Source organism: Dermacentor silvarum, chromosome 11 (genome assembly GCF_013339745.2).
Source record: "Dermacentor silvarum isolate Dsil-2018 chromosome 11, BIME_Dsil_1.4, whole genome shotgun sequence".
Lineage (NCBI taxonomy): Eukaryota > Metazoa > Arthropoda > Arachnida > Ixodida > Ixodidae > Dermacentor > Dermacentor silvarum.
Window position 1 is genome coordinate 105,021,599 of NC_051164.1, and position 12,704 is coordinate 105,034,302.

A 12,704-nucleotide genomic window follows, 5' to 3' on the forward strand; every position below is an offset into this window, starting at 1 on the left:
TCAAAATTTTTAGCTTATTAGTACAAAAAATAAAATCGGTGCCACTTACCGCACTTGCAGACACGTCTTCCGCAGCCAGTTCCCGACGGTGTTCTGCCATTCTCACCCGGCATTGCGCATGCGCAGCCGTTTCCTAGGCGACCGAGCAGAGTTAACCTGCGCAGCATATACGTCTCATCACCTTTTGTTTTCGTTGCCAGGCGGTCTTCGTTTCTGCTATCGTTCTCGTCTATCATATACGCCGCACTGCACAAAATTCATCGACACTTTCACGCTATCAGCAATATTCGTGGTTCGCATGAAGACGTTCTTCAAACATACATTAATTGTCTGCTAGCTTCATTTTCCGCGCTCTGGTTCAGTCAAGGTGCACTGCATGCTTCTGTGTCAGCCACTTGTTCTTGCCTTTTCTCTCTTGCGTTAGCGCGGCAAAAGATAAAACACCAACCAAAACACCAAAATTGAACCCTCAGCGTACTCAATATGACACCATTTCATTTCAGAGTACTTACTATTGTTACAAGCACTATAGATTATTGCTACACACGACCACATTGGTGAATCCACTTATATACCATACTTGACTGGATGTTGGACGTGCCGCGTACTGTAAGTCAAGGCGTAAGAATAGTTCTTTCAAGCTAAGTTTCATTTGCATCTTCCCCGCATTAAAGCGTGCTGTCTCGAGCGATTATCGGATACTGGGCACACTGTAAACCATGTTCGTGACTCCATGGCTTACAGTGCAGGCATTGTGATGTCACTGGCGGGAAACTCGTTATCCGAAGGTAAAAGCGTTGTGCAAAGCGCCCGTGAAAGGTTAATAATGAGGCTGCACACACCCGGATGGCCTGCCTAAGAGTTAGGTACGGTGGCGTCGGAGACTGACATGAAAGACAGCTCCGGGACCTTACTCCACGCACACCTGTAAAAGTTTGTGATATTAAAGTGGAGTTTTCGCGAAGCAGTACACCCAGCATCAAATCTCCGTTTTCCCACGCGCGTGGCCACCAATATCCGACCAGGTATAAGTCAAATATTCGCCGCTACACTCGGACGCCCGAGTATAGTGGACAAAGCGAAGCTTTCCGTCTTTTGGACACATTGTCTCCTCTCGCTTTCCCACTGGCATCTAGTTTGCAGATACCTGCTGACGTGTTGCTGTTACATGGGTTGCGGCACAACTCCCATTAACATACTCATGGGGTACCTGCAAGATGCCCTTCAACCGGGCGCCAATTATTCCACGGCAAACGCCTTCCCCACAGTTCATGTGTTACCCAAGAATCCAGTGCGCAGCGCAACTTATTTATTTTTTTTTCTGCCGTGGGAGAGTTAAATCCGTCGTGCATCACCTGCGACCTCTAACGCCTCGGTTCGCCCTAGATCTGGGGCCGGTTTGCACTGTGCTCGGTACCAGACAATCGTGCAAGACAGCACCTTCTTCTACATATGCACAAATATGTCTGCCGAGATGCCTACCGACCCAGCAGCACTCAGACGCCACGCCAAATTCAATTAAGTAGTGAAAGAAAGCTTCGCTTAAAAACTTCGCTTAGAAAACTTCGCTTAGAAAACTTCGCTTAAAAACGACTCCCACCAGAGGTGGGAGTCGAAGATCATCGCCGACAGCAGCACCGTGCGAGCGCTCGTGTTCGCCGTGCCGATGCTGCACAAGAACAGGCCCGGGTGGCCGAGCGCGAGCAGCAACTGCCTACCGAGGATCCGGGAGCCTACCAAGCCGTCGTTTAATGAACCGTCGGGATTAACCCGGTGATAAACACCAGGGCCGCATGTTTCAGCTTCGCTGGTTAACCATCTGTACGGAGTGCTTGGGCAGTGGCTTTTTATCTGCGACTATACCTGGTCATGGCTACGTGAGTGTCCTAGGTACTGTATATAGTTGACATTAAAATTATATGGTTGCCTCTATTATATGCTTAAAGTTGCCGATTACATTGCCCCGGCAATGTAATCGAATGTTAGACTAACTTTGCTCTTGTTGAATGTTCAGCCAACCGGACGTTATCGATGAGCAGCAAAGCATTCACGCTCTATCTGGTCTTTGCTACATCCTTTGTGCCTTGGGGCTATTTTCCTTTTTCCGTCTTGATGCTAGAGCCTCAGCCATGACTTCAACTACAGCTTAATAAATTATTTTTAAAATGTAATCCTGTACATGTGTGTCTGGAAGTAAAAGTCCAAATTTTGTTTTCTTTTAACCATACCATCAACCTATAAATTTGGCCTCATTTGCCGTGAGAGCGTTCCTATTTCTCTTCCTATCTAATTGGATCTCACTGGATCATTGACTTTTATACACCTAATAGATAAACTTCGATACAATGTTTACTTAAATTCGTTTCCACTTCGGGCTTTCCCATGTCCACTACCGAAAGCATTTCTGCAACAAGGTATTCATTACTAACAAGTGATTTCTTTTCATGAGCTGAACCAACATATGCCTCCTCTACTATCCCTACAGTCCACGCTCGAATTGCCAACTGCCTGTTCTCCAGTCCACTCGTTCATTGTCATAACTTCCCTCAGAGCACATCAGTAATTCTATAAAAATTTTACCTAGGGCTGACCTATCTGCCGTTCCACAAAGAAAATGCACATTTTTTTATATTTCTGCAAGGAAGCCAGCCTTCGTAATTCAACTAAATCATCAAATTTATAAGCCTACGAATTTTTTTATCGCAGCTTTCAATGATTAGCACTTTGTCCACGAGCCGGTTGCTACGGTTTAGCTTCTGCAAGCGATTTCAAAAACTAGAGGGGACAGGTTCAGGCCACACGCTCATAAATGCATTCACCTTGAGGCGTTCGTCTTTTCTTTCCTCTCGCCTCTCACTGTTACCTTTTATTTCGAGTTCTTGCGCTACTAAGTATCGTGTTACGTAAGCACCAAGTCGCCCAAGAAGAAGTTGTCCTTTTGAACTTTCTCGACATGGGCAATGGTTTTAAACTACACTTACCACTTCAGTGCATGCCTTGCCTTCCATGATGGGAACGGAATCTGCCGTCTCGCGATTCTCGCTTGCGCGCCCACTTTCATGCGTTTGTCGCGCACGGTCTTGCTTCACACACTTTCTATTTCGTTGACCTTGAGTCCGTTTCACTCGTAGACATCACAGCAAAGCGGCAATAAACAGCCAAACGGTGTGTTCCAAGCACAACAGGACGGCAACAAAAGGCGCCATTTTCGACGGCTATTTTGTCAGTAGCCGTCAAAATAGCCCGGGTGCACTCCCCCCCCCCCCTTTCCCTTTTTTTTAAGTGCATTTTGTCGGCAGCCGTCGAAATATGCCGGGCGCAAGCGAACACGGCGGATTGCGGCCATACAGTCAGTGACGGCGTTCTCTCCGTCCCAGCCGAATGTCTGTGTAACCTCAGAATTGAGAAATACTTTAATGAACCCTCGGGATTAACCCAGTAATAAACACAGGGCCCCCTCCCCCCCTTTCAGCTTCGCTGGTTAACCATCTTCACGGAGTGGAAGGGCGGTCGAATTCTTTTTTTTTTTTTTTTTTTTTTTGTGCTGGGCTTCTGTGCCACAGTTTCGTTGCGTGGCCGCAGTGTTGGCCACCCAAGCTTCCGTGAAGGTGCGGGCCGTACGTGCCTGTAGCTCGGTGGCCGCCGACTGTGCGCAGACTGTGGGCCTCGTTCTGCCTCTCATTCTAACCACCATACCGAGGTGCCGACTCGCTGCAGTAGGCACACTTTAGCGCAACCCGCGCTGGCACAATCTTGGAGGCCCCAATTCGCCGCTGCGACAACACTGGGACGCCGCATCATGGTGCCCCCCGCTACGAGCGCTATCTGGTCGCGCCAAAGCGGCGATTCTCACCGCCTTAAAAATTCTTACACCCTAGAATGGACTTATGTGTGCCTGACATGAACCATGGCGCTATCGCCAAACAATAAGAACTCGAAATTACGGCAAGGTTTTGCTCTCGACACAGACTTCATCTTCCGCGAATGTGAGATACTAAGTCAAGAAACCACGTGATCGAGTGAGCCGCGTGTTTCTTATTTTATTATCGCAATGGTGCCACACTGCGCGTGCACTGCAAACTCATAGCAGCTTAAAGAGAAGAATGATAGTATAACAAGAGGTACGTTTCATGTGATAACTAAAATGATTTGAGGGTCCCGGTTCAAATTTGAGAGTAATTGTCTAGATGAATTGAGATTGTATTGGACGCAGTCGCTGTCGGTTACTGCCCGAAGCGGCCGCTTGAGACTGCTGGAGGCTGGCACGTAAAAAGATTTAACATTTGAGCCAAGCGAGCCGCAATACGAGTGTAATTCCCGAGCAGCTAGACCACGGCGGGAGCCATATAGACTGCCGAGTCAGACTTGTTGGTGTCACTCTAGCCCGACAGTTTGCGTAAGAACGTCGGAAACGTTACTGCCTCCCTGTGACCAAGTAAGCGTTTTGCAGTGATATATGCCGAGGGTTGTCGAGTTTTCAGCGTTAACTTGTTAGGCGGGTGTAAACGCATATCGGAATGCTGTCCTCATATCGTGACTTATTTTGCATAGACTGCACTTCAGCGTGCATAAGCAAACAAGCAAGCCAAGGGTCACAGTTCCATAAACGCCGCTTTTGTCCTTTACTGCTTGTCCTTATGTTTTGCGCTAATACTTTACAGATGTTTATTCTACTGTCACGGAGGGGTCACCGTCGCATAGGCCGTGCAAAGATATTGCCGCCGTTCATTGACGCAAGGCGTTCCTTCGCAAGGCGGCGACGGTAGGTAACCACGGCCCCGTGTTCGAGACTGTCAACCAGTGGGACCGAATCCCGTCTGTCTGGTTGGATCACGAAGCGAGACCTTCGTGAGGCGGGCACTTCCTCAGGCCCAAGCAGAGCCCCGTCAAAAGCTTAGGTTCCAGTTATGAAAAACAAATTACCTTGTTTATGCTCGTCGCCATAGCACTACCAAAAGAGAGGAGCATTGGCAGAGAAGTGAAGAGATTGCCTTGAATGAAGTGCCTCTGGCCTTCTACTCCGCGATGAGGAGGTTTCTGTTTCTGTGCTACTCGTAGGTGCACGCTTCACATTATGTGCATCTTCGCGGGCAGGGGTCGAGGCTGCTGCAGCGTATTCTTACGAAGTTGTGTTCTCACGCCATGCTTCCTGGTTTCGATATAGTGAATTGGTGAGGCCCGCTCATTTCGGAACCCAGGTCTCGGAAACCCTCCTCCATCAGATGAAGGGCATTAAGCAAAATATTACCAGCTCTGTTTAAGGATGATGAAAGCCTGCTGTAGCGCCCTACGTCCACAAGGTTTCTCAGAAATTGATACGGTATTCTCGTTTTTTTTTTTAATTTGAGCCAACTTACCTGGCGCCAAGGGGAAACAGGTGATGCCAGAAGAAGCACGCTTGACTTTTCGTGAAACGCGCGACTGGCATTGCATATGAAATACCGCTATCGTGTGGGAAGGGTTATGTAGCTCAACCTGAACGCTGTGTCAATGACCGAGAACAGGAGCATGAACTATCATTGAAGAACAAAAGTAATGCACACTTGCCTGCTGCTCCGTATTTCCTGCTAATGTGATCCACTGCTTCGTGAGATTGATATAACTGGCAGGAGTAGTGGCACGTTGCCACGAGAGTTGTAGGAGGCCTTTCATACCACGAACTGGCTCGACCACACTTCTGTTTATCTTTTCAGGAATTATATATAACTGTTTTACACGTTGTATGACATTTTACCGCGACCCCGGCACGTATGCGCGTTTGTCTTTTGACACCACTGTGAATACACAGTTGAAGTTTAACACCTTTTCTGTATGACGGTCACGAGTGGAAGATTAATCGCAATTCTATGCGCCTCGGCATGAACGTTTAATTTCTTTTAAGGTCTGCCATTTCAATCGCTAGAGACTTCTCTCATCCTCCAGCTTACTCGCGAGCATGTCGTAAACCATGCTTTGTACTTAAGAATGCAAGGGAAGGAATAGTGATATATCAGAGTGCCAGAATGGATTATAAAACGAAATCATATTTATTCGCCTACAATTTACACTCAGTATACATGACAGACCCAAACAATTGTTTCAATGGAATAAAAGTAGTGTGGCCAGCACAGTCAGATGATCATCTATCCGAATTCTATTCGGAATACTTTTTGAAATGCAATTCTCTTCAAAACCATATATTCCAATCAACAGTTATCAGACTAGGCAGCGCTGCGATATATTATTTGAAAAGCATTCGAACCTACCTGTTTTACTGCACGCATTGTGTTCACAAATCTGTAGGGAGATAAACACTACGTGGCATTTCTATGTGTGGCGTTCCGCAGTCTTCGTCGAGGCGAGACGCAGCCCGTCTAATGCAGCAGCGTCCAGGCGCAGGGTTCCCAACAGTCAGCTGTAGCGTCCTGCCGGGTCCTTAAGCTACCTTCGGCGATATTTCAATTGAAGCGCACGGCACAGCTCGAATGAACACGCCAAGAAATAACGACGACAGACGAAACCACCGCACCGCATGTGTGAACAGCGCCAATCTGCAGACATAAAAGCTGTGCATAGGCGCATACTATTAATCTTGCGGCACAAGCACTTACCTGTAAATTCGCGAAAAACCAATACAGTGTGAAAAAGAAAATAAAAAGAGCGCACATTGCACTATTCAGTAGGATAAATTACATGCAAGAGAATTCTTGCTTTATTTGGCAATATTTCGAATAATCATTTTCGATCTTTTTGTCAGTTTTTCTTGCTTGATAAATCACGATGACCAAATGCGTCCGCGTAGGCTACGTTATTTCAAATGCCGTTCAATAGAATGTTGTACCTGTATCGAGCAGCTGGTGCTCCGGTGTTTCCGGCTATAAAGACTGCGGCTGTACTTTAGTGAGGTTCGTTGTACGTGCTCGACCAGCGTTGCACGCGGTCATCACTTCGTCGTGTAAAAAGAATGGCTGCCATTTTTTTCCGGTGCAGGCCGTCCCCCATGCAACAATAGGCTACGGTGAGAATCTCCAGCCGCAGGGGACGCCGCTGTCATCCAGGGGTGCCGGTTCGATATCAGGGCCAAAAGAACACGACTGGCGGGAGTCTGGTTCTTCCCCGGGCACCAGGCCGAGTCCCGTGAAAAGGTTGGGTCCCGGCTCCAGACCCACTGTTTCGAGGATTCCTGGCTCGCCGCCGCCGCCGCCGCCGCCGCCGCTCGCAGGAGGACGTGTCCCTGCAGAGTAGAACACTGGCGAACATGACTGCCTCAGTGGTGTAGAAAGCGAGGACGAGGACGACGAGGGTGTGCCGGCCACCGACGCCTGAGTGGCACTGTGATGGAGGTTGACCCTGTGCAGTTATTCTCAAGTGCGTTCGATGAGATGGTGAAGTCAGCGTCGGCATCGGTACAGACGATAGCATCGACCTGCGTCGTATTGAGCGATCCTGGCCAGCAGTCCGGAGACGACTCGTCTTCTTCGTGAACAAGATTCTGCTGGTTTCATGCTCTGGACCGCTACGACACGCCACTCGTGTTACACAAAGGAGCTTATTAGAACTTTAAGTTAATTTTTATCTGGACACTTTGCTTTGTTGGCGCACCGTTTCAAAGAGATGCCAATAAATCATGACCTAGTTGAGGTGGAGGCCTTAGGAGAGGAACGTTCTAGAATACGTGGGTAAGTATACTTACAGCTTGGCCTTAACCCTCATCAGTCGGCAAAGCCTCACGAAAGTTTCTGCGGTACCTAAAAACAGCGGAGATGGGGTGTCGACTGTAGCCACAGGGCTCTTTTCAAGTGCACGTGAATAACGTGTACTCCTGTCCTCTCTTTCCCTTCCTCATCCCGTTCCCCAGGAATAGAGTAACAAACGAGACTAAGTCCAAATTACTTACCTGCGTTTCCTTTTTTCTGTATCGCAAGTAATCTGCAGAGCAGGTAATAAAATTACATGATGGTGACAAGAACTTTATTTGGTCCTGAGAAACTGTGGCCCGGGGAGCCGACGCTCCTTCGGGTAAAGTCGATGGCTCCGCCCACGCTGGCACCGGGAGGCATCGTGGGTCCTCTGGACTGCCTGGAGCTGGTTGTGGTGCTTGTCACTTCTGAGTAATTCCTCCCAGCGTTCATTGGTGGCAAGTTCAGAGTCTTCTAGGGCTGGGCACAGCGAGAGCGTGTGGTCGAAAGAGCAGGAAAAGAGCATTTGGGGCAATACTGCGGGAAGTCTCGATCTATCACTTGCTAACGCACCACATTGTCACCAATCAGATATGCAGATGGCGCGAGAAGTCACTTGTAAATTGCATGGCGTCTATAAACGAGCATGGTGGCACACATTAAAGAGCATAAAAATATAGCCTGATGAAGAGGAATACGGTGGATGATTCCTCCAAGTTCTTCATGGGAGTATCAACTCTGAAAAGAAAGAATATCAGACATGTTCCTTTAAACATATTGAAAGAACACTAAAGAAGTGGAATACGTTGAACTGCTTTAGTAAGTTAACACTCCTGCAACTGTCAAGACTTGAAGTTATTGGAGGCTTCATACACCATAAAGTACAAGCGAATAAAAGCATATCATAAGAAGCCAACATAACAATAACACCAAGGACAACATAGGGGAAATTACTTGTACTTATTAAGTGAATAAAAGAAATGATAAATTAATGAAAATGGATGAAAAAACAACTGTCCGCAGGTGGAGAACGAACCCACGTCGTCGCATTACGCATGCGATGCTCTCACCATTGAGCTACCCATCCACTTTGTGGGGTATTTATGTTTTACAACTAGAACTCACCCTGGAAGTGTTAGCCAGCGCCACCACTCGCAAACCATAGGGGGGATGTGGAACAACCTTTCTGCCGCAGGCGTCACGAGCACGTGATCTTTTTGGGTGATGGCAACTGGTCAATAAACCCACATATGCTACCTGAAGGCTAATAAAAAGAATGACTCGCGGCGCCGCCGCTTTGAAGATTCCGCTCTAGCGTCACACTGACGTACCAGCGCTTAAGTCTCCAAATTTGTGCCAGCACTAAACCCTTCATCACCGAATGAGTGAAACTAGATTGTCCGGATATTTTACTAGTGTAAATTGAATTAGTGTTGCTTTGTAGCCTTTGTTGCCTTTTAAAGATGCGCAGTATTTAAGATTGCGGCACCGACAGCGAGTGTTGCCTGCAGTAAACTGCGACGTAAGGAATACGGAAACTTGGAGAAATTATTAGAGAAGTGGGAAAATATGTGGAGAAAATGCTAGTGCTGGAGTTTAAAAAAAAAAAGCATAGCCGCCAGCATCAAAGTGGCACCCGCCGTGGTTGCTCAGTGGCTATGGTGTTGGGCTGCTTAGCACGAGGGCGCGCGATCGAATCCCGGCCACTGCGGCCGCATTTCGATGGGGCGATTATGCGAAAACACCCGTGTATTTAGATTTAGGTGCACAGTTAAAGAACCCCAGGTGGTCCAAATTTCTGGAGTCCCCAACTACGGCGTGCCTCATAATCAGATTGTGGTTTTGGCACGTAAAACCCCATAATTTCATTTTTTAAGATCAAAGTGGCTTCCTTCCGAAGCAAGGAGATAAGCACCGGTCAGGAGATGTACAGTGATACCACGAGTGTAAGCGACGCTAATCAAGAGCACGGTAGAACTTTAGTGTTTGTAAAAACTGGCGGTGTTTGTAAAAATGAATACGAATATTTTTGATGAGCTGGCGAGACTTTGTTCAGCTTTGTATAAGGCTCAGAAATGCCACAGTGAAGCTGTTTATGGCTAGGCTTCCGTGCATTTTTCGTGTGTGAGTGTGCAAAAATGTGGGCCGATCCTGGTGATAGTCCAGAAAAATCAGTCCATTTCAGCAATCCTCCTCATTCTGTTCTTTTGCGGACCATTTGCGGACGTAGACTATTTCAAACGTAAAAGGTAAGAATCTGATTTACGATATGGTGGGCGAGCTCAGTGAATCCCTCATTGTGGGTGGGTGCGTGCCGTAAACACTGCTGCTGCTGCTCACAGCGCGGCCGCGCGTATCTTGAAAGCGATCTGCGATGTGGGCGAAGTGCGTGCCCGCGCGTGCCTCATCTTCAAAGCGATCTGCGATGGCGACAAAGTGCATGCGCCGAGTGCCGGTAGCTTCCTATGCGCTGTGCTTTCGACGTTTAGTTTGCCTTGAAGCGAGACGAGAAACAGTGCGAATGGCTAATTTGCCCGCTGCTGCTGGCGCGCTTTCTCACTCTGGCATTTTCACGGCGAGTATCCGCGGTCATCGAGCGAGATGTGTTCATGTTTACCTGAGCCCGCGTGACACCGTGCTTGTCTATTTAATTAGTAAGCGAATGTTTACAACTTGATAAGGCCCATTAAACTACTATCCTTGCTTCGTAAAGCTCTCTGATAATTTGCTATCACAATCGATGCTTCGCCTTTCGGGCGAAACTGCGACATTTTTTTTTCTTTCCCCCACACGGCGGGCGCCGCCGCTGCCGCGCATGTAAGGAAGCGGGAGCCATCTGGGTGGTGTTGCAAAGAAGTGAGAGGGTCCCGCCTCTCCCACTAAGACAAACCTGCAACGACAGTTATAAAAGGGGTTTGTGTGAGTTTCCGCGTAACAAAATTATGTTTTCTCGCATATTCAAATTACAATCCGATGCTATCATGTCGTAGGTTGTAAGTCGTACTTTACGAATTTTCTTACGGCTTTTACTTTGAGAAATTCAATTATTTCCGTAACACCTATGCGCCACGCGGAGGGCCTGCATGGTTCAGGATGATTTTCCTCTAATGGACCACGACGCCGACACCGGATTTTCGGCGACACGGGGCCCTTAACGCTTTCGTGTTAAAAATTCCCAGGGTCTCTTATGTTATCCCTAAGACGACTTGAAGGCAAAAGCTCAAGTGCCAATGCGAAGTGTACTTCGCTTAGCCGTCCGTCGGAATTCGCTTACTCATCCGCTTAATTGGCTTAGTCATCCACCTTAATTCGCTTCTTCGCTTAGGCATCCCCCTAAATTCGCTGAGTCGTCCTCTTAAATCGCTTAGTCATACTCTTAAACCGCTTAGTCATAAATTATAATTTTATTGCCTTTAACTCAGTTAAGTCATTCAGTCAATTCGCTTAGTCGTCCATGTTAATTCGCTTAGTCATCCACTTAATTCGCTTTATCATCTATTTTTATCATACATCTCGGGTTGCATGCTTAGTGGATATGAATGCTTAGGGGGGTATGAGCCATTCATGAGGATAGTTCTTGTACCTTTCGCGTCTTGGACGTGTTTTCACGCATATAAGGCTTTCGCCCTTAATAAGTGTAGTCTAACACGGTGCCTCAAAGCGAGGTGGTGGTGGTGGTGGTGGTAAACATTTATTAAAGTATTATTTACAGAGAGGTTGTTCTGAAAACCAGCCCTTAGTGGGCCAGCTCCCTACAATACTAGGTGGAGTCTCTATTCAGGGACCCCATTGGTCGTGGCCGCTGTCCTGACACTCCGGACCATGGCCTGTTGGGCAGGAAGGTCCAGGCAGCGGAGCAGGGCCGCCTCCCAGTCCTCTCGGGTTGGGTTGGGGTTGGAGAGCTGTCACAACGAAAGAAGACAAGAATGTGGCACGGTGCGCACGCGCCGAAGTGTTTTAATCAGCTCGCTGGCTTTGAAACGAGAGAATTATGCGTGCGATTGTGACCTAATTCGTTTAAAAACAGCGTGGCTTTATGATTATACACAAGAAAAAAAGATCGTGGTCTAATGGTTAGAGCACCGGACTGCCATGTTCGACGGCAGAGGTTCGATTATACCATCGCTCACACGTTATTTTATTCAAGCGAGCAGAAAGTAGCGGAAAGATTTCAGGGTCTTCAGAAGTGCAGAATCTGTGGTGCACATGTTGCTTATAATTAACATGGCAGAGACAGCTATAATCAGGTACTGAAAGTCACATATGCTTTATCTGCCTAAATTGGGAAGCAATCCAACAATTCTAAACGCAGAATGCAAATTTTTCTTCTTGAACAATTTGTTGAAAGTCAAGTAGGTTTTTGATTTGGCCAAGTTTATTCATAGTTGGCTGGGGAATTCAGCACAAACAAGACAGGGACAAAGAACAGACGAATACAGTGGACGACCACATACTAACAACAGTTCTAAGTTGTAAAAGGTTAAGCCAGCGCTCGTACAGGGTTCCGCGTTTTCTTTGTACCTGTCTTGTTTGCGCTGCATTCCCCGAATAATTGTTGAAAGTGATGAATTTGCAAAGTCACCAAGCCGTTTGAAGGCACAAGGGTGAAGTTTAGGCAAATCCATCTGCAAACCACCATTCACAGGCTGAGTGAAGCACCATGCTTGCAGCTGCCATTCACTCTTGTAATTTTTTTTGCTTTTGTACTTCGTCAGTTTGCTTCGATCGCCTACTTATTGCCACTGTCGGCCTCTTTCCGTGACAGGCAGCGAATAACAAATATGGGGTACGAGGTTAACAGAATATACTGACCCAGGCTTAAGCAATCGAGTTCTGCGAAGTTTCACAACCTGAAAGCAGCAAAATGACTTGATTTCATTTATTTGATGATATCGTAAATGTCGGAAACATTGGTGGCCACATTTTTAGCAACATTTGATTGTGTAATGAGTATAAATAAATGACGTGAAGAGATGAGCAAATAACAACAGACGCACGCAACGACGAGCGCTTTGCTTCAGCGGGCTTGCTCGATGCGCAATGTAG

At 47.3% G+C, this 12,704-nt stretch overlaps 2 long non-coding RNA genes across 4 annotated transcripts in view; one reads left to right on the top strand and one right to left on the bottom strand.

Moving 5' to 3' along the window:
- The window catches only part of LOC125941440 (uncharacterized), a 144,333-nt gene that overhangs the window by 80,453 nt on the left and 51,176 nt on the right, over positions 1-12,704 (top strand). The gene's annotated exons all lie outside the window — the stretch shown is intronic.
- LOC125941441 (uncharacterized) overlaps positions 11,333-12,704 on the bottom strand; it is a 69,288-nt gene continuing 67,916 nt past the window's right edge. The window contains exon 4 of the long non-coding RNA XR_007464295.1: positions 11,333-11,560. This is a non-coding gene — a long non-coding RNA (uncharacterized LOC125941441). The remainder of the gene's footprint in view (positions 11,561-12,704) is intronic.